The sequence below is a fragment of the Hemicordylus capensis genome, chromosome 2 (assembly GCF_027244095.1).
Source record: "Hemicordylus capensis ecotype Gifberg chromosome 2, rHemCap1.1.pri, whole genome shotgun sequence".
Taxonomy (NCBI): Eukaryota; Metazoa; Chordata; class Lepidosauria; order Squamata; family Cordylidae; genus Hemicordylus; species Hemicordylus capensis.
Genome location: NC_069658.1, coordinates 163,167,999 through 163,189,252, shown reverse-complemented (window position 1 = coordinate 163,189,252; position 21,254 = coordinate 163,167,999). Strand labels below are relative to the sequence as shown.

Sequence of the window (21,254 nt, the reverse complement as noted above, 5' to 3'; positions counted from 1 at the left end):
TGTTCCGTTTGGAAAGTTCCGTTTGGAATTTTCCATTTGGAAAGTTCCATTCAGAATGTTTTGTTCGGAATGATCCATTCCGAGTGTTCCATTTGAAAAGTTCCATTTGGAAAGTTCCATTCAGAATGTTTGGTTCGGAATGATCCGTTCCGAGTGTTCCATTTGTAAAGTTCCATTTGGAATGTTCCATTTTAAAAGTTACGTTTGGAATGTTCCATTTGGAATGTTCGGTCCGGAGTGTTAGGTTCTGAATGTTCTGTTCGGAGTGTTGCGTTCGGAAAATTCCGTTAGGAGTGTTCTGATTGGAATGTTCCATTCAGAATGTTCGGTTCGGGATGTTCGGTTCGGAATGTTCCATTCGGAATGTTCCATTTGAAAAGTTCCATTTGGAATGTTCGGTCCGGAGTGTTAGTTCCGGAATGTTCCGTTCGGAGTGTTCCGTATGGAGTGTTCCGTTTGGAAAGTTCCATTGAGTGTGTTCCGTTTGGAAAGTTCCGTTCGGAGTGTTCCGTTTGGAATGTACCGTTCTGAGTGTTCCGTTTGGAATGTACCGTTCTGAGTGTTCCGTTTGGAATGTACCGTTCGGAGTGTTCCGTTTGGAATGTACCGTTCGTAGTGTTGCATTTACAATGTACTGTTCAGAGTGTTCTGTCTGGAATGTACCGTTCGGAGTGTTCGGTCTACAATGTTCCATGCAGAATGTTCGGAAAGTTACGTTCGGAGTGTTCCGTTTGGAAAGTTCAGTTCGGAGTGTTCCGTTTGGAAAATTCCATTCAGAATGTTTGGTTCGGAATGATCCATTTGGAGTGTTCCATTTGAAAAGTTCCATTTGGAATGTTCCATTTGGAATGTTCCATTTTAAAAGTTCCGTTTGGAATGTTCCATATGGAATGTTCGGTACGGAGTGTTAGGTCCTGAATGTTGTGTTCGGAGTGTTGCGTTCGGAAAATGGAGTGTTCAGATTGGAATGTTCCATTCAGAATGTTCGGTCCACAATGTTCCATTCAGAATGTTTGGCTCGGGATGTTCCATTCGGAATGTTCATTTTCAAAAGTTCCATTTGGAAAGTTCCGTTCGGAGTGTTCCGTTTGGAAGGTTCCGTTCGGAGTGTTCCGTTTGGAAAGTTCCGTTCGGAGTGTTCCGTTTGGAAAGTTCCGTTCGGAGTGTTCCGTTTGGAAGGTTCCGTTCGGAGTGTTCCGTTTGGAAAGTTCCGTTCGGAGTGTTCCGTTTGGAAAGTTCCGTTCGGAGTGTTCCGTTTGGAAAGTTCCGTTCGGAGTGTTCCGTTTGGAAAGTTCCGTTCGGAGTGTTCCGTTTGGAAAGTTCCGTTCGGAGTGTTCCGTTCGGAGTGTTCCGTTTGGAAGGTTCCGTTCGGAGTGTTCCGTTTGGAAAGTTCCGTTCGGAGTGTTCCGTTCGGAGTGTTCCGTTTGGAAGGTTCCGTTCGGAGAGTTCCGTTTGGAAGGTTCCGTTCGGAGAGTTCCGTTTGGAAGGTTCCGTTCGGAGTGTTCCGTTTGGAAAGTTCCGTTCGGAGAGTTCCGTTTGGAAAGTTCCATTCGGAGAGTTCCATTTGGAAAGTTCCATTCAGAGAGTTCCGTTTGTAATGTTATGTTCAGATTGTTCCGTTTGGAATGTTCCATTCGGAATGTTTGGTCCACAATGTTCCATTCAGAATGTTCGGAATGTTCGGTTCGGAATGTTCCATTCGGAAAGTTCCATTTGAAAAGTTCCGTTTGGAATGTTCGGTCCGCAGTATTAGCTCCGGAATGTTCCGTTCGGAGTGTTCCGTATGGAATGTTCCATTCTGAGTGTTCCGTTTGGAAAGTTCCGTTTGGAAAGTTCCGTTCGGAGTGTTCCGTTTGGAAAGTTCCATTCGGAGAGTTCCGTTTGTAATGTTACGTTCAGAGTGTTCCGTTTGGAATGTTCCGTTCGGAGTGTTCCGTTTGGAAAGTTCCGTTCGGAGTGTTCCGTTTGGAAAGTTCCGTTCGGAGTGTTCCGTTTGGAAAGTTCCGTTCGGAGTGTTCCGTTCGGAGTGTTCCATTCAGAGTGTTCCTTTTGGAAAGTTACGTTCGGAGTATTCCGTTTGGAAGTTTCCGTTTGGAGTGTTCCATTTGGAAGGTTCCATTCGGAGTCTTCCTTTTAGAATGTATTATTCGGAATGTTCGGTTCCTAATGATCTATTCAGAGTGTTCCATTTGAAAAGTTCCATTCGGAATATTCCATTTGGAATGTTCCATTTGGAGTGCCTTTTGGAGTGTTCCATTCGGAGTGTTCCGTTTGGAAAGTTCCATTCGGAGTGTTCCTTTTGGAGTCTTCCGTTTGGAAAGTTACGTTCGGAGTCTTCCGTTTGGAAAGTTACGTTCGGAGTCTTCCGTTTGGAAAGTTACGTTCGGAATGTTCCGTTTGGAAAGTTCCGTTTGGAATTTTCCATTTGGAAAGTTCCATTCAGAATGTTTTGTTCGGAATGATCCATTCCGAGTGTTCCATTTGAAAAGTTCCATTTGGAAAGTTCCATTCAGAATGTTTGGTTCGGAATGATCCGTTCCGAGTGTTCCATTTGTAAAGTTCCATTTGGAATGTTCCATTTTAAAAGTTACGTTTGGAATGTTCCATTTGGAATGTTCGGTCCGGAGTGTTAGGTTCTGAATGTTCTGTTCGGAGTGTTGCGTTCGGAAAATTCCGTTAGGAGTGTTCTGATTGGAATGTTCCATTCAGAATGTTCGGTTCGGGATGTTCGGTTCGGAATGTTCCATTCGGAATGTTCCATTTGAAAAGTTCCATTTGGAATGTTCGGTCCGGAGTGTTAGTTCCGGAATGTTCCGTTCGGAGTGTTCCGTATGGAGTGTTCCGTTTGGAAAGTTCCATTGAGTGTGTTCCGTTTGGAAAGTTCCGTTCGGAGTGTTCCGTTTGGAATGTACCGTTCTGAGTGTTCCGTTTGGAATGTACCGTTCTGAGTGTTCCGTTTGGAATGTACCGTTCGGAGTGTTCCGTTTGGAATGTACCGTTCGTAGTGTTGCATTTACAATGTACTGTTCAGAGTGTTCTGTCTGGAATGTACCGTTCGGAGTGTTCGGTCTACAATGTTCCATGCAGAATGTTCGGAAAGTTACGTTCGGAGTGTTCCGTTTGGAAAGTTCAGTTCGGAGTGTTCCGTTTGGAAAATTCCATTCAGAATGTTTGGTTCGGAATGATCCATTTGGAGTGTTCCATTTGAAAAGTTCCATTTGGAATGTTCCATTTGGAATGTTCCATTTTAAAAGTTCCGTTTGGAATGTTCCATATGGAATGTTCGGTACGGAGTGTTAGGTCCTGAATGTTGTGTTCGGAGTGTTGCGTTCGGAAAATGGAGTGTTCAGATTGGAATGTTCCATTCAGAATGTTCGGTCCACAATGTTCCATTCAGAATGTTTGGCTCGGGATGTTCCATTCGGAATGTTCATTTTCAAAAGTTCCATTTGGAATGTTCCGTTCGGAGTGTTCCGTTCGGAGTGTTCCGTTTGGAAAGTTCCGTTCGGAGTGTTCCGTTTGGAAGGTTCCGTTCGGAGTGTTCCGTTTGGAAGGTTCCGTTCGGAGTGTTCCCTTTGGAAGGTTCCGTTCGGAGAGTTCCATTTGGAAAGTTCCGTTCGGAGAGTTCCATTTGGAAAGTTCCGTTCGGAGAATTCCATTTGGAAAGTTCCATTCGGAGAGTTCCGTTTGTAATGTTACGTTCAGATTGTTCCGTTTGGAATGTTCCATTCGGAATGTTTGGTCCACAATGTTCCATTCAGAATGTTCGAAATGTTCGGTTCGGAATGTTCCATTCGGAACGTTCCATTTGAAAAGTTCCGTTTGGAATGTTGGGTCCGGAGTATTAGCTCTGGAATGTTCAGTTCGGCGTGTTCCGTATGGAATGTTCCATTCTGAGTGTTCCGTTTGGAAAGTTCCGCTTGGAAAGTTCCGTTCGGAGTGTTCCGTTTGGAAAGTTCCATTTGGAGAGTTCCGTTTGTAATGTTACGTTCAGAGTTCTGTTTGGAATGTTCCATTCGGAATGTTTGGTCCACAATGTTCCATTCAGAATGTTCGGAATGTTCGGTTTGGAATGTTCCATTCGGAAAGTTCCATTTGAAAAGTTCCGTTTGGAATGTTCGGTCCGGAGTATTAGCTCTGGAATGTTCCGTTCGGTGTGTTCCGTATGGAAAGTTCAATTTGGAGTGTTACGTTTGGAATGTTCAATTCAGAGTGTTCCATTTGGAATGTTCCATTCAGAGTGTTCCTTTTGGAAAGTTCCGTTCGGAGTGTTCCTTTTGGAGTGTTCCATTTGGAATGTTCCATTCAGAGTGTTCCATTTGAAAAGTTCCGTTTGGAGTGTTCCGTTCGGAGTGTTCCATTTGGAAACTTCCTTTCGGAGTGTTCCGTTTCGAAAATTCCATTCAGAATGTTTGGTTCGGAATGATCCATTTGGAGTGTTCCATTTGAAAAGTTCCATTTGGAATGTTCCATTTGGAATGTTCCATTTTAAAAGTTCCGTTTGGAATGTTCCATATGGAATGTTCGGTCCGGAGTGTTAGGTCCTGAATGTTGTGTTCGGAGTGTTGCGTTCGGAAAATTCCGTTAGGAGTGTTCTGATTGGAATGTTCCATTCAGAATGTTCGGTCCACAATGTCCCATTCAGAATGTTTGGTTCGGGATGTTCCATTCGGAATGTTAAATTTCAAAAGTTCCATTTGGAATGTTCGGTCCGGAGTGTTAGCTCCAGAATGTTCCATTCTGAGTGTTCCGTATGGAATGTTCCATTCTGAGTGTTCCGTATGGAATGTTCCATTCTGAGTGTTCCGTTCGGAGTGTTCCATTTGGAAAGGTCCGTTCGGAGTGTTCCGTTTGGAAAGTTCCGTTCGGAGAGTTCCGTTCGGAGTGTTCCGTTCGGAGAGTTCCGTTCGGAGTGTTCCGTTTGGAGTGTTCCGTTCGGAGTGTTCCGTTTGGAAGATTCCGTTCGGAGAGTTCCATTTGGAAAGTTCCATTCGGAGAGTTCCGTTTGTAATGTTACGTTCAGAGTGTTCTGTGTGGAATGTTCCATTCGGAATGTTTGGTCCACAATGTTCCATTCAGAATGTTCGGAATGTTCGGTTTGGAATGTTCCATTCGGAAAGTGCCATTTGAAAAGTTCCGTTTGGAGTGTTCGGTCCGCAGTATTAGCTCCGGAATGTTCCGTTCGGCGTGTTCCGTATGGAATGTTCCATTCTGAGTGTTCCGTTTGGAGTGTTCCGTTTGGAAAGTTCCGTTTGGAGTGTTCCGTTTGGAAAGTTCCGTTTGGAGTGTTCCGTTTGGAAAGTTCCGTTTGGAGTGTTCCGTTTGGAAAGTTCCGTTTGGAGTGTTCCGTTTGGAAAGTTCCGTTCGGCGTGTTCCGTTTGGAAAGTTCCGTTTGGAGTGTTCCGTTTGGAAAGTTCCGTTCGGCGTGTTCCGTTTGGAAAGTTCCGTTTGGAGTGTTCCGTTTGGAAAGTTCCGTTCGGAGTGTTCCGTTTATAAAGTTCCGTTCGGAGTGTTCCGTTTGGAAAGTTCCGTTCGGAGTGTTCCGTTCGGAGTGTTCCGTTCGGAGTGTTCCGTTCGGAGTGTTCCGTTTGGAAGGTTCTGTTCGGAGTGTTCCGTTTGGAAGGTTCCGTTCGGAGTGTTCCGTTTGGAAGGTTCCGTTCGGAGTGTTCCGTTTGGAAGGTTCCGTTCGGAGTGTTCCATTCGGAGTGTTCCGTTTGTAATGTTACGTTCAGAGTGTTCGGTTTGGAATGTTCCATTCGGAATGTTTGGTCCACAATGTTCCATTCAGAATGTTCGGAATGTTCGGTTCGGAATGTTCCATTCGGAGCGTTCCATTTGAAAAGTTCCGTTTGGAATGTTCGGTCCGGAGTATTAGCTCTGGAATGTTCCGTTCGGCGTGTTCCGTATGGAAAGTTCAATTTGGAGTGTTACATTTGGAATGTTCAATTCAGAGTGTTCCATTTGGAATGTTCCATTCAGAGTGTTCCTTTTGGAAAGTTACGTTCGGAGTATTCCGTTTGGAAGTTTCCGTTTGGAGTGTTCCATTTGGAAGGTTCCATTCGGAGTCTTCCTTTTAGAATGTATTATTCGGAATGTTCAGTTCCTAATGATCTATTCAGAGTGTTCCATTTGAAAAGTTCCATTCGGAATATTCCATTTGGAATGTTCCATTTGGAGGGTTCCTTTTGGAGTGTTCCATTCGGAGTGTTCCGTTTGGAAAGTTCCATTCGGAGTTTTCCTTTTGGAGTCTTCCATTTGGAATGTTCCATTTGGAGTGTTCCGTTTGGAAAGTTACGTTCGGAGTCTTCCTTTTGGAAAGTTACGTTCGGAATGTTCCGTTTGGAAAGTTACGTTCGGAATGTTCCGTTTGGAAAGTTACGTTCGGAATTTTCCATTTGGAAAGTTCCATTCAGAATGTTTTGTTCGGAATGATCCGTTCCGAGTGTTCCATTTGAAAAGTTCCATTTGGAAAGTTCCATTCAGAATGTTTGGTTCGGAATCATCCGTTCCGAGTGTTCCATTTGTAAAGTTCCATTTGGAATGTTCCATTTTAAAAGTTACGTTTGGAATGTTCCATTTGGAATGTTCGGTCCGGAGTGTTAGGTTCTGAATGTTCTGTTCGGAGTGTTGCGTTCGGAAAATTCCGTTAGGAGTGTTCTGATTGGAATGTTCCATTCAGAATGTTCGGTTCGGGATGTTCGGTTCGGAATGTTCCATTCGGAAAGTTCCATTTGAAAAGTTCCATTTGGAATGTTCGGTCCGGAGTGTTAGTTCCGGAATGTTCCGTTCGGAGTGTTCCGTATGGAATGTTCCGTTTGGAAAGTTCCATTGAGAGTGTTCCGTTTGGAAAGTTCCATTGAGTGTGTTCCGTTTGGAAAGTTCCGTTCGGAGTGTTCCATTTGGAATGTACCGTTCGGAGTGTTCCGTTTGGAATGTACCGTTCTGAGTGTTCCGTTTGGAATGTACCGTTCGGAGTGTTCCGTTTGGAATGTACCGTTCGGAGTGTTCCGTTTGGAATGTACCGTTCGGAGTGTTCCGTTTGGAATGTACCGTTCGGAGTGTTCCGTTTGGAATGTACCGTTCGGAGTGTTCCGTTTGGAATGTACCGTTCGGAGTGTTCCGTTTGGAATGTACCGTTCGGAGTGTTCCGTTTGGAATGTACCGTTCGGAGTGTTCCGTTTGGAATGTACCGTTCGGAGTGTTGCGTTTACAATGTACCGTTCGGAGTGTTCTGTCTGGAATGTACCGTTCGGTGTGTTCGGTCTACAATGTTCCATGCAGAATGTTCGGAAAGTTCCGTTCGGAGTGTTCCGTTTTGAAAGTTCCGTTCGGAGTGTTCCTTTTGTAGTGTACCATTTGGAATGTTCCATTCAGAGTGTTCCGTTTGGAAAGTTCCGTTCGGAGTGTTCCGTTTGGAAAATTCCATTCAGAATGTTTGGTTCGGAATGATCCATTTGGAGTGTTCCATTTGAAAAGTTCCATTTGGAATGTTCCATTTTAAAAGTTCCCTTTTGAATGTTCCATATGGAATGTTCGGTCCGGAGTGTTAGGTCCGGAATGTTGTGTTCGGAGTCTTGCGTTCGGAAAATTCCGTTAGGAGTGTTCAGATTGGAATGTTCCATTCAGAATGTTCGGTCCACAATGTTCCATTCAGAATGTTTGGCTCGGGATGTTCCATTCGGAATGTTCATTTTCAAAAGTTCCATTTGGAATGTTCCGTTCGGAGTGTTCCGTTCGGAGTGTTCCGTTCGGAGTGTTCCGTTCGGAGAGTTCCGTTCGGAGAGTTCCATTCAGAGAGTTCCATTTGGAAAGTTCCATTCGGAGAGTTCCGTTTGTAATGTTACATTCAGAGTGTTCCGTTTGTAATGTTCCATTCGGAATGTTGGGTCCACAATGTTCCATTCAGAATGTTCGGAATGTTCGGTTCAGAATGTTCCATTCGGAACGTTCCATTTGAGAAGTTCCATTTGGAATGTTCGGTCCAGAGTATTAGCTCCGGAATGTTCCGTTCGGCGTGTTCCGTATGGAAAGTTCAATTTGGAGTGTTACGTTTGGAATGTTCAAATCAGAGTGTTCCATTTGGAATGTTCCATTCAGAGTGTTCCGTTTGGAAAGTTACGTTCGGAGTATTCCGTTTGGAAGTTTCCGTTTGGAGTGTTTCATTTGGAAGGTTCCATTCGGAGTGTTCCTTTTAGAATGTACTATTCGGAATGTTCGGTTCCTAATGATCCATTTAGAGTGTTCCATTTGAAAAGTTCCATTCGGAATGTTCCATTTGGAATGTTCCATTTGGAGTGTTCCTTTTGGAGTGTTCAGTTTGGAAGGTTCCGTTCGGAGTGTTCCGTTTGGAAGGTTCCGTTCGGAGTGTTCCGTTTGGAAGGTTCCGTTCGGAGTGTTCCGTTTGTAATGTTACGTTCAGAGTGTTCGGTTTGGAATGTTCCATTCGGAATGTTTGGTCCACAATGTTCCATTCAGAATGTTCGGAATGTTCGGTTCCGAATGTTCCATTCGGAACGTTCCATTTGAAAACTTCCGTTTGGAATGTTCGGTCCGGAGTATTAGCTCCGGAATATTCCGTTTGGCGTGTTCCGTATGGAATGTTCCATTCTGAGTGTTCAGTTTGGAAAGGTCCGTTTGGAAAGTACCATTCGGAGTGTTCCGTTTGGAAAGTTCCATTCGGAGTGTTCCGTTCGGAGTGTTCCGTTCGGAGAGTTCCGTTCGGAGAGTTCCGTTTGGAGTGTTCCGTTCGGAGTGTTCCGTTCGGAGTGTTCCGTTTGGAGTGTTCCGTTCGGAATGTTTGGTCCACAATGTTCCATTCAGAATGTTCGGAATGTTCGGTTCCGAATGTTCCATTCGGAAAGTTCCATTTGAAAAGTTCCGTTTGGAATGTTCGGTCCGCAGTATTAGCTCCGGAATGTTCCGTTCGGCGTGTTCCGTTTGGAATGTTCCATTCAGAGTGTTCCGTTTGGAATGTTCCATTCAGAGTGTTCCGTTTGGAATGTTCCATTCAGAGTGTTCCGTTTGGAATGTTCCATTCAGAGTGTTCCGTTTGGAAGTTTCCGTTTGGAGTGTTTCATTTGGAAGGTTCCATTCGGAGTGTTCCTTTTAGAACGTATTATTCGGAATGTTCGGTTCCTAATGATCTATTCAGAGTGTTCCATTTGAAAAGTTCCATTTGAAAAGTTCCATTCGGAATGTTCCATTTGCAATGTTCCGTTCGGAGTGTTCCGTTCGGAGTGTTCCGTTCGGAGTCTTCCGTTCGGAGTCTTCCGTTCGGAGTCTTCCGTTCGGAGTCTTCCGTTCGGAGTCTTCCGTTCGGAGACTTCCGTTCGGAGACTTCCGTTTGGAAAGTTCCGTTCGGAGACTTCCTTTTGGAAAGTTCCATTCAGAATGTTTGGTTCGGAATGATCCGTTCCGAGTGTTCCATTTGAAAAGTTCCATTTGGAATGTTCCATTTTAAAAGTTCCGTTTGGAATGTTCCATTTGGAATGTTCGGTCCGGAGTGTTAGGTCCTGATTATTCTGTTCGGAGTGTTGCGTTCGGAAAAATCCGTTAGGAGTGTTCAGATTGGAATGTTCCATTCACAATGTTCGGTTCGGGATGTTTGGTTCAGAATGTTCCATTCGGAATGTTCCATTTGAAAAGTTCCAATTGGAATGTTCGGTCCGGAGTGTTAGTTCCGAAATGTTCCGTTCGGAGTGTTCCGTATGGAATGTTCCATTCTGAGTGTTCCGTATGGAATGTTCCATTCTGAGTGTTCCGTATGGAATGTTCCATTCTGAGTGTTCCGTATGGAATGTTCCATTCTGAGTGTTCCGTATGGAATGTTCCATTCTGAGTGTTCCGTATGGAATGTTCCATTCTGAGTGTTCCGTATGGAATGTTCCATTCTGAGTGTTCCGTATGGAATGTTCCATTCTGAGTGTTCCGTATGGAATGTTCCATTCTGAGTGTTCCGTATGGAATGTTCCATTCTGAGTGTTCCGTATGGAATGTTCCATTCTGAGTGTTCCGTATGGAATGTTCCATTCTGAGTGTTCCGTTGGGAACGTTCCGTTTGGAAAGTTCCATTGAGAGTGTTCCGTTTGGAAAGTTCCATTGAGAGTGTTCCGTTTGGAATGTACCGTTCGGAGTGTTCCGTCTGGAATGTTCGGTCTACAATGTTCTATGCAGAATGTTCGGAAAGTTCCGTTCGGAGTGTTCCGTTTGGAAAGTTCCGTTTGGAGTGTTCCGTTTGGAAAGTTCCGTTTGGAGTGTTCCGTTTGGAAAGTTCCGTTTGGAGTGTTCCGTTCGGAGTGTTCGGTCTACAATGTTCCATGCAGAATGTTCGGAAAGTTCCGTTCGGAGTGTTCCGTTTGGAAAGTTCCGTTCGGAGTGTTCCGTTCGGAAAGTTCCGTTCGGAGTGTTCCGTTCGGAAAGTTCCGTTCGGAGAGTTCCGTTCGGAGAGTTCCGTTCGGAAAGTTCTGATTGGAATGTTCGGTCCGGAGTATTAGCTCCGGAATGTTCCGTTCGTAGTGTTCCGTATGGAAAGTACCATTTGGAGTGTTCCATTTGGAATGTTCCATTCAGAGTGTTCCGTTTGGAAAGTTACGTTCGGAGTGTTCCATTTGAAAGTTCCGTTTGGAAAGTTCCATTCGGAGTGTTCCGTTTCGAAAATCCCATTCAGAATGTTTTGTTCGGAATGATCCATTCGGAGTGTTCCATTTGAAAAGTTCCTTTGGAATGTTCGATTTGGAATGTTCCATTTTAAAAGTTGCGTTTGGAATGTTCCATTTGGAATTTTCGGTCCGGTGTGTTAGGTCCTGAATGTTCTCTTCGGAGTGTTGCGTTTGGAAAATTCCGTAAGGAGTGTTCTGATTGGAATGTTCCATTCAGAATGTTCGGTCCACAATGTTCCATTCAGAATGATCAGCTCGGGATGTTCGGTTTGGAATGTTCCATTCGGAATGTTCCATTTCAAAAGTTCCATTTGAAATGTTCGGTCCGGAGTTTTGGCTCCGGAATGTTCCGTTCGGAGTGTTCCGTTCGGAGTGTTCCGTTCGGAGTGTTCCGTTCGGAGTGTTCCGTTCGGAGTGTTCCGTTCGGAGTGTTCCGTTCGGAGTGTTCCGTTCGGAGTGTTCAGTCCGGAGTGTTCAGTCCGGAGTGTTCCGTTTGGAAAGTTCAATTCAGAGTGTTCCGTTTGGAAAGTTCAATTCAGAGTGTTCCGTTTGGAAAGTTCAATTCAGAGTGTTCCGTTTGGAAAGTTCAATTCAGAGTGTTCCGTTTGGAAAGTTCAATTCAGAGTGTTCCGTTTGGAAAGTTCAATTCAGAGTGTTCCGTTTGGAAAGGAGGAGGAGGAAGGAACGCCAAGCCTCGTGGGGTCCGGCAGGAGGAAGGAACGCCAAGCTTCGTGGGGTCCGGCAGGAGGAAGGAACGCCATGCCTCGTGGGGTCCGGCAGGAGGAAGGAACGCCAAGCCTCGTGGGGTCCGGCAGGAGGAAGGAACGCCAAGCCGCGTGGGGTCCGGCAGGAGGAAGGAACGCCAAGCCGCGTGGGGTCCGGCAGGAGGAAGGAACGCCAAGCCTCGTGGGGTCCGGCAGGAGGAAGGAACGCCAAGCCGCGTGGGGTCCGGCAGGAGGAAGGAACGCCAAGCCGCGTGGGGTCCGGCAGGAGGAAGGAACGCCAAGCCGCGTGGGGTCCGGCAGGAGGAAGGAACGAACGGGCGGATGGCCCTCCAGGAATCGGTGGCAGTTTAATATATGTTAAACATTTGCTTACCTAAAATAGCAGGATTCTGAATTTACGTCGTGACCCTGAGTTTTAACATCAAATCATTTGGGGTAATAGCATCTTAAATTCAGATCAATGTGTTACTGTAATGGCCTTCCTTTACTGGCCCTTAGTTTCAACCTTCCTTTTTTCATGTTGATTTCTTTATCCAGCCCCCTTATACAAGCTGTTGCCCAAACCCTGATGCTTTCTTTCACGATGCTTTTCACCATGGATTTGCATCAGGGGACCATATTTGTTATCACAGTGTTGGATTACAACTCCCACCGTACTACAACTTCTACCATCCCCAGCCACCATTTTTGATGGGGGTGATAATCTGTAGTCTCAACACAGCAGCTGGGGATGATGCGAGTTCTAATCCAACAGCAGCTGCTGAGCTACAGGTGGGGCATCCCTAGCTTCTTGGCTAATTGCTGTGAATAGCTATCCCTCCCCACCCCTCCAAGTGGCAGCTATTGCAAGGAAGCAGAAGCAAGATGAAAGTGTCATGTCTGTGGAAGCAGATCTCTATGGAAATATCACTTGAGCACGTCTTGGGAGAAACCAAGAGGTAGTAGAGGGATCCGATGGGCTGTACACAACCCTGCATTGTTTTAATCTAACTTCTGACTTTTCAGGGCTCTTACAAGGACCCTTCCAGTCCAAACATGCATGATTCCCTTTTGATCAACAAGACATGCAATACTCCTGCAAGGTTTTGTAGCTGAGGATGATGGGAATTCTAGTAATGAAACATCTGGGGACCCAATTTTAAGAACCCTTGGCTTCTGGAATTTATATCGGCCCTTACTGCCGGGACCTCCCAATATGCAATTTTTCTATCCTCACAGTAGTCCTGTAAAGTAGGTCAGGCTGAAGAGAATGACTGGAAATAGAAGTTGGACTACAACTCCCATCAAACCTGACTGTTAAGAACCTAACAGCACTGCTGGATCAGACCCAAGGCCTATCTAATCCAGCATGCTGTTTCCCCATAGGGGCTCACTGGATGCCTCTGGGAAGCCAACAGACAAGAGATTCTCAAACTTGGTCCCAGATGTTGTTGGGCTGCAACTCCCATCAAGGGAAGGGATTCAATCAGAAAAATAAATCCATGCATCACTGGTCCCTCTTTACCAATTATTGACATTAAAAAAGTGTTCACAAGTATATGTGCGAGTGTACCTCTATACTATCTATATCTGTACTTGGGATGGTTGTGTGTGCCTCTGCAGACATCTCTCCCCGTGGGAAATTATTCTCAAGGCTTAGCTTAAATCTGCTTCCTCATAACTGCAGTCAACTTGGGGGGCAAATAGAATCATTCTGGGTGTCGGGGGGCGGACTTGCAGATCCCTTGCAGACTCAATGTGATGATCACAGCAGAATCATGGCATTTTAGAGTGGGAAGGCTCCTTGGAGATCATCGTTCTCTGGCTTCTGTCTGAAAACCATCAGCAAAGAAGAGCCCAGGACTCCATGAGGTGACCTCGGCAACCCTTCTCCCATTTGGGAAAGCATTCCTACTGCCTAGCCTAAACCTGCATTCTCGTATTGGCAGCGTTCAGTGCTGCCCTCAGCAGCAACAGAGAGGAAATACGTTCCTTTTTCAACACCTTGGATATCTGTGGACTGCTGTCTTTTCCTATGTAGCTCTCTGACAGTCTGGCCTCTGGAGGTGGTAGGAGTCAGACTTACCTCTCCATCTTCTGGGAAGACAAATTCAAGAGGTTCTTCAACACTGTGAAATAGAGAAAGATTTCTTATGCTTTGCTAATCTCTTAGGAGCTACTCAATGGCACAGCAGGGAAATGACATGACTGCCAGAGGTTGCCGGTTCAAATCCCTGGTGGCATGTTTCCCAGACTATGGGGAACACCTATATGGGGCAGCAGCAGCAGGAAGGTGCTGAAAGGCCTCATCTCGTACTGCATGGGAGATGGTAATGGTAAACCACTCCTGCTCACTAGGAGTCGATACCGACTCGACGGCACAGTTTACCTTTACCTTTGATCTCTTCGGATTTGCTACAATCTCCATATACACAGAGGAGTGCTAGACAAGGCAGGGGAGTTTTATGAAAGCAAGTAGTTTCAAGAAAATAAAGTTTAGCAATTAGCTACTTAACTTGACTCAATTAGCAGCTACCCCAGCTAACTGAGCAAAGAGACACCTTTTAGAGTGCTGATGCTCTGATATTTATATACCGATGGCATTTGTAAGGTAAAGTGTGCCGTCAAGTCAGTTTGGACTCCTGGCGCCCACAGAGCCCTGTGGTTTTCTTTGGGTTTACCACTGCAGGGGGCAAGCAACAGGCCCCATCCAACCCCAGCACAGCATCCCTCCAGTGGCTGTTGCTGGCGTCTGTCTTAGGGTTCTTTTTCGATTGTGAGCCCTTTGGGACAGGGATCCATCTTTATTTTTATTTCTCTGTGTAAATCGCTTGGGGAACTTCTGTTGAAAAGCAGTATATGAATATCCATTGTCATTTGGTGAGGCTTGATGTTTAGCAGATTTGAGACGGCTTTTGTATGCTTTCTTTATCTGAAAATAGATTGGTGGGAGTGTTCTGAGCCCGATCTATACTGTCTGTAAATACTCTTCAATTGTTTACATAGTGTTCTACAGCATGAGTCAAACCAATGATTAGTTGCTCTCTTACAATGAGCATATGAAGATTGTAACTTGCTCAGACATGAGAACTTTTGTATAAGAGCATCTTCTCATACTCTGGATATCAATCAGGCTGCACTCTAACGAGCAGTGGAAAAACCTGAATTGCGTGTGAACTGCTCCCCAATAACTTGTAGGGACTTCAGGATAAATCTGGCCAACATGTGAATGCAGCACCTCCATTCCAGAGGTGGTGTGTGTTAAAGGGCTTTAAAAGCCCCATGTGAAAAACCTCCTGGAATCAAACTTTACTGAATTGGTTCAGAATTCTGAGAAAACAAACATAGGCTCACCCTGCATGGTTGAAAGTCTCCTTTGCTAATCTGCAGTGAGGGGGCCATTTTAATAATTAGTGTTTCTAGGCATTAAAAGTAGCATCCATATATAGTACTCAATGTATATCACTATATACTGTGAAGTGTGCATGTGTGTATTCAGTGAAGTGTATTTCCAGGCAGCATACTTATTTTGAAATATCAGACTTAAATCCTTGGGGGCCTGGGATGTGTGGAGGCCCTGGACTTTGAGGGGCTGGGGGCCCATTTTAAAATCTCATCTCTGGGCCCATTCCAACCTTGCTATGCCCCTGGTGGTCACTACACATGGGTTTCTGCACAACACCTGCACAGAAGAAACTTCCATGTAGAAAATGTGTCTCTTGTAAATTGACCCTGAATTTTCCATCCATGACTGGGATATCTGAGAGTTAGAGTCAATAATAAAAGAACAGCACACTGCTTGTGACAGGAAGGGGCAAATGACAATGATTTCTTAGTCTGGCAGGGGCTGGTTTTGGCCCTGGCAGAACTTGGCTGTCTGCTCCTGTTGCAAATGCAAATTCCTCTGTCTAGTGTGGCAAACTAATGTATCCTCCTCCCTCCTGGTGCCAAAGTAAGCACTAGTGTGGTGAATGCACATATACCCCATCCTGAGCCAACAGTCATCACAAGACAAAGGCTGGCAGGAATCATTCACTGGTTTATAGACACACCACCACCACCACCACCACCACCACCACCACCACCACCACTTTCTTCTTCCCCTATTTTGCTAGTGGCTATTTGGGCAGGTGATCCTCTAGGACAAAGTCACGGCTTTGTTTTTTGTTTTTTTAAAGCATGAGATGAGACAGAAAATGAAACTTGGAATCCTCACATAACTCCTGACTGTTGTTCTAAGTCTTTTACAGAGATGGCTCATGTTTTCAGGTTTTGATCAACAACCATCTCTAGATGGTACAGTGTTCTACTCTAGATGGTACAGTGTTCCTTTTAACAGGCATTTCCAGATATTGTTGACTACAAGTCCCATCATCCCTGTTTGGACAGGAGTGCAATTTCAGTGCTTGCCCTAGGCACTATTTCCCCTAGAAATGCCCCTAGTTCTCGGCCCCTGATTGTCTTGGTTGCCCTCTTCTGCACCTTTTCCAGTTCGACAATGTCCTTCTTAAAATACGGTGACCAGAACTGTGCGCAGTACTCCAAATCTGGCCACACCATAGATTTATATAAGGGCATTATAATACTAACATTTTTATTTTCCGTCCCCTTCCTTATGGTCCCTAGCACGGAATTGGCCTTTTTTCACAGCTGTCGCACACTGAGGACACTTTCAATGAGCTGTCTACCACGACCTCAAGCTCTCTCTCCTGGTCAGCCACCGACAGCTCAGACCCCATCAGTGTATATGTCAAGTTGGGGTTTTTAAAATACCAATATGCATCACTTTATACTTGCTTACATTGAACCACATTTGACATTTTGTCGCCCACTCACCCAGTTTGGAGAGATCCTTTTGGAGCTCTTCACAATCTGTTTTGCATTTCACTACACTAAATCGTTGAGTGTCATCTGAAAATTTGGCCACTTAGCTGCTTACCCCAATTTCTAGATCATTTATGAACAAGTTGAATAACACTGGTCCCAGTACAGATCTCTGGGGGACCCCACTTCACACTTCCCTCCATTGTGAAAACTGCCCATTTATTCCTGCCTTCTGTTACCAAACCACATATGAACCTGTTCTCATTCAGCAAGGCCTATTCTTCTATTTGTTTAACAATTTTGTCCTTAAGTATGCTTTCCATCAATTTACCTGGCACAGAAGTTAAGCTAAGCAGCCTGTAGTTTCAGAGCCTGATTGTAGGGAGAAATTACGTATTTTTGCTAGGACCAAAGACTCTCTTTATACCTTGAATCTCAAGACAGGATAACTACTCAATGGGTGGGGTGTATTTGAACACAGAAGGACTGTATTTCAGGATCTCTATGGAACTCCTAATGCCCTCTCCTCCCTCCAATAAAGCAAGCCACAAAGGGAGGGGCTGATTTGGATGAAGTTTGTAGTGTGCAGGAGGGGTATAATGCTTCCCCCCATTCCATAGCCCTAATGCTAATTGCTACCAGAATTTGTTAGCTGTTGAAGGGGAAATGCCCATAAGCTTTCCTTTCCGTGATGAATACAGAGATCTAAGCTGGTAATTGGCACAAGAGCAGAAGACTGGATCCCCATCCCTTTGCACCCTGGCCCCTATTCAAATCCACACATCCTGCAGCTACAGAGAGGTGGGCTGGTCATGTGGTAGCAAGCATGACTTGTCCCCTTAGCTAAGTAGGGTCCACCCTGGTTGCATATGAATGGGAAACTTGATGTGTGACCACTGCAAGATATTCCCCTCAGGGGATGAAGCTGCTCTGGGAAGAGCAGAAGGTTTCAAGTTCCCTCCCTGGCTTCTCCAAGATAGGGCTGAGAGAGATTCCTGCCTGCAACCTTGGAGAAGCCACTGCCAGTCTGTGTAGACCATAGTGAGAGAGATGGATCTATGGTCTGACTCAGTATATGGCAGCTTCTTCTGTTCCTACATTAAAAAAAGAAAAGAAAATGATGCTGGGAGTTCTAGTCACTATTGCACTGTTTTGCTAAAATGGAAATAAAAGTGGGGAAATAATGAAGACACTGGCTAAATAAGAGACAATCGAGCACTAATCATCCACCATGATGACTAGACGAGCAACAAAATTGGCTGAACTACCAGAAGTCCACAGCAACAACTACAATGTCAAATATTTCTATATCACTTTTCAACAAGAGCAACAAGGGTTTTAAAGGAACCCTTGCTAACTTGGCAAGGAGGCACCTTTTACCATGGTGATTCTCTTTATTTAGCAGGGGGAGAGTAACAGGCCCTATTCACCCCCCGCACAGTACTTCCAGTGACTGTTGCTGGTGTGTGTCTTATGTTTCTTTTTAGAATGTGAGCCCTTTGGGGACAGGGAGCCATCTTATTTGTTTGTTATTTCTCTTTGTAAACCGCCCTGAGCCATTTTTGGAAGGGCGGTATATAAATTGAATAATAATAATAATAATAATAATAATATTATTATTATTATTATTATTATTATTATTACAACAACAACAACATAGAAAAAAGGGAAAAGATGGTTGCCTTTCCCCAAAGGGCTCAAAATCTTTAAAAAATCTTAACACAACAACAATATATGGCTTGTTGACAGAATAGTCTGAATCTAGGTTTAATGTGGGTTAGCAGCATTAGTGTGATTGCATGAACCCATGTCAAGGTGGGAATCTCAGGTCATGAACCACCTTGGCATGGGTTCACACAATTCAGAGACACAAATAGCACCTACTTTCTATAAGACAGACCCAGCTTCTTCCCAAAGCCCTCTCTGTAACTAGGAGAGCTACTAGGGCATGCTGACCAGGAGTCTGGATGACTCATCTGGAAGTCCCTGCTTTGGATCTGGCCTCAGAAGACTTCAGGCAAACCCCAATGCCTCAATTTTCCCATCTGTGATATGGAACCAACAAGACTCACCTACCTTACAGGACTGTAGTATGGATCAGGAGACACAGCTATCAGGATCCTCCATTGCTTGCTTTGCCTTCATTCTTTTCCGATTCCCACTCCTTCTCCTGGGCACTTTTACTTTGGCACAGGCCCAGCTCAGGAAAGGCTGCTAGACCAAGTGGAGATCAGGCCTAAAAAGAGGACAGGAAGACAGTTTGGACAAGGACCAGAGAACTCCTGCAGAAAGGAATAACAGGAAAAGACAAAGGCCCCAGGAGATAAGCCAGCAGAGCCTGGATGCTGGACAGACAGAGACTCAGACATTAGAAAACACAGCTAAACATGCTCTTGTAGCAAGGGCCATCTAGACTCAGCAGGGCTTAACTAGGGGCCTGCAGGTCTCCACGCTGTAGCTGGTCTCTTCAGCCCTTATTGGGTGCAGCTGGTTCAGGCTCTACTGTTGCTCTTGAGAAGACCCCTTCCTCACAAGTCGGTCTCTCCTGAGGGAGATGCTATGCTCCCAGTTGGGTGCTTCTTTTCCATTACTGCAGATCGGCCTGGGCCCAGCAGCATTGTCACTCTTGGGGATCTGACAGGGATGGTGGTGCCTCTCTGCTGGCCATATGTTGTCCTTGCCCCCCAAGTGAATCCTTCTGTTGGGGGACAGGTCTCTCAGAGGGAGCAGAGATGTGGGGAGATCCCCAAAGGTTGATGGCTTGGGTTCCTCCATGATGTGACCCAAGGGTGTCTTATCCAAAGCCCTTTTGGGGATTGCATCAGGTTTCTCCTTATCGGCAAAGCCCTCAGAGTCTATGCCAAGGTTCCCCTTTAAGACGTCTAGTTTTGGAATCCTATCTGGTGCTCCTCTGAGTTTATTCAAGTCAGCTTGCCTGAAATCCAAGGTGCACGTCTGGTTTCCTTGAAATGTCTCCTCCCCTTGATTTTGTGGATTCTAAGATGGCACAGCCACTTTCTCCCAGGGTTACCCCCCCTTCTGCTGCATCAACCAGTGCTCTTGCCCAGCACATTTTCCACAGTCTTCATAAAGTGCACTCCCTCCAGGAGTCCTCCATGCAGGTCGCCTGGACATTGGTTCGAGAATCCAGACCTTTCATCTTGATTATGCCCTCATCACAGTCAGCTGTTTCCTTGCAGGATCCTGCATTCTCTTTGTGCAGCTTGACCTTCCTCCAGGTAGACAGAGGAAAAGACATAGGAACATAGAACATAGGAAACTGCCATATACTGAGTCAGACCATTGTTCTATCTAGCTCAGTAATGTCTTCACAGACTGGCAGTGGCTTCTGCAAGGTTGCAGGCAGGAAGCTCTCTCAGCCCTTTCTTGGAGAAGCCAGGGAGGGAACGTGAAACCTTCTGCTCTTCCTAGAGCAGCTTCATCCCCTGAGGGGAATATCTTGCAGTGCTCACCCTTCTAGTCTCTCATTCAGATGCAACCAGGGCAGACCCTGCTTAGCTATGGGGACAAGTCATGCTTGCCTCCACAAGACCAGCTCTCCTCTTGTGCCCCCAAATCTTTCACGGTCCTGCTTTGGTATCTCTTTTTCTTTTGACATAAAGAAAAATCAGATACATCCAGATGTGTAAGCACTCAACCCACAGTTCCCGGGTCTGAATGACGTGAAGAGGTGTGTCTGAACAAGACCAGACTCCTCCCTCTCATGCAGGGAGGAGGGACCATGTGATCTCGTCACTCTTTCCAGTCACACTCACGATCCACAATTAGTACAAAGGTTGAGATGCCGTTTTTAACTAAAAAGAGTTAACATTGCAAAAGGAATGAGAAGAGAGTTCCCTGTCCCAGAGGGGCTCACGGTCCAAGCAGCAGCTCAAGAGAGACGCCAGCAGTAGCCTCAGAAGGATGCTATGCTGAGTTGATTAGGGGGCAGTTGCTCCCTGCCCCCCCCACCCCGAAATATAAGCAAGACACCACTTTAAAAAATGTTTTGCTCAGTTAGCAGGGAGGGAAGCCAAGCTGTGTGTCACAAGAAGGCCCGAAGATGTTTCCGTGTCCCAAAAGGAACTGCGACTTCGTCCAAAGGTCCCTCATGGCCCAGGGAGCAGGGCCGTTTCCCAAACTGTGTGGCACAAGAGGAGGACCCCCCCCCATTGGCTCCCTGTTCCCAAGGGCCAAATGATTGGAAAAGAGACACAAGGGAGGCCCTGGAAAGGGCGCTGTGCTGTGCTGAAGAGGGACAACTGCTCTCCCCCTGCTCAAAATAAGAGTCTCTACTTTAAAAAGTGCCTCTCTTGGCCCAGTGGACCAAGGTCTAGCTAACAGCCGGATAAAGGAAATTCTACAGAAACCCCCTACATCTTCTCCAAAGGGAACAGAGGAAAGCCAGGGCTGCCCTTGAAACTCCTCGCCACTTGATGAAACTCTTCCCAGCACAGAAGAGAAGCCCCTTACCCTCCATCATGATCTCTATCCTGCACCTGGCACGATGCTGAAGGCGCCCAGGAGGGAAAGGCCTGCTGGTGTCCTTGAAGCCCTTAACTGCAGCATCTGGAGATCAACCTTTCTGCTAACCCCGACAGAGGAAAGCAGAGGCGAGAAGGATGCAGCTCCTCTCCCAGCTCCTCTCTCTCACTCAGTGATGGGAACGGCTCCAGCAATGGCAGAAATCAACCCCTTTTGCTCCCACCACAAACTTCTGAGCAGCTGACAGTTGAGAGAAGGCAGTTGGTAATATCACAGAGAGTGATGTCACCAAGAGCAAACAGGGTTCCAAAAAAATCAGTGAGGCACAGTTATAGACCGTTTCTCAAAAGAACTGACCACCCACAGGTTTAAAATAGAAATAAAAATATGTGTTATTGAATTCAAAAGAGAGGCTTGACTTGTATCTAAAGAAACACACATGACATTTCCACATGACACAGATCACGCAAGATGTTTCACGTGTCTGGCCACTAATACAGCATTACTGTCTAAAGTCCGATTCAGACATTATGCGGTACGAGTGTACAGATGTCTGTACACCTGTACACTTGTTTGTGTGAAT

The 21,254-nt window shown here is 45.6% G+C and overlaps 1 long non-coding RNA gene across 1 annotated transcript in view; it reads right to left on the bottom strand.

Moving 5' to 3' along the window:
* LOC128341854 (uncharacterized) overlaps nucleotides 1-20,923 on the bottom strand; it is a 53,871-nt gene extending 32,948 nt beyond the window's left edge. The window contains exons 1-3 of the long non-coding RNA XR_008314617.1: nucleotides 20,660-20,923; nucleotides 18,263-18,422; nucleotides 13,367-13,491 (exon numbers count right to left, since the gene is read on the bottom strand). This is a non-coding gene — a long non-coding RNA (uncharacterized LOC128341854). The remainder of the gene's footprint in view (nucleotides 1-13,366; nucleotides 13,492-18,262; nucleotides 18,423-20,659) is intronic.
* Nucleotides 20,924-21,254: the final 331 nt, after the last annotated feature.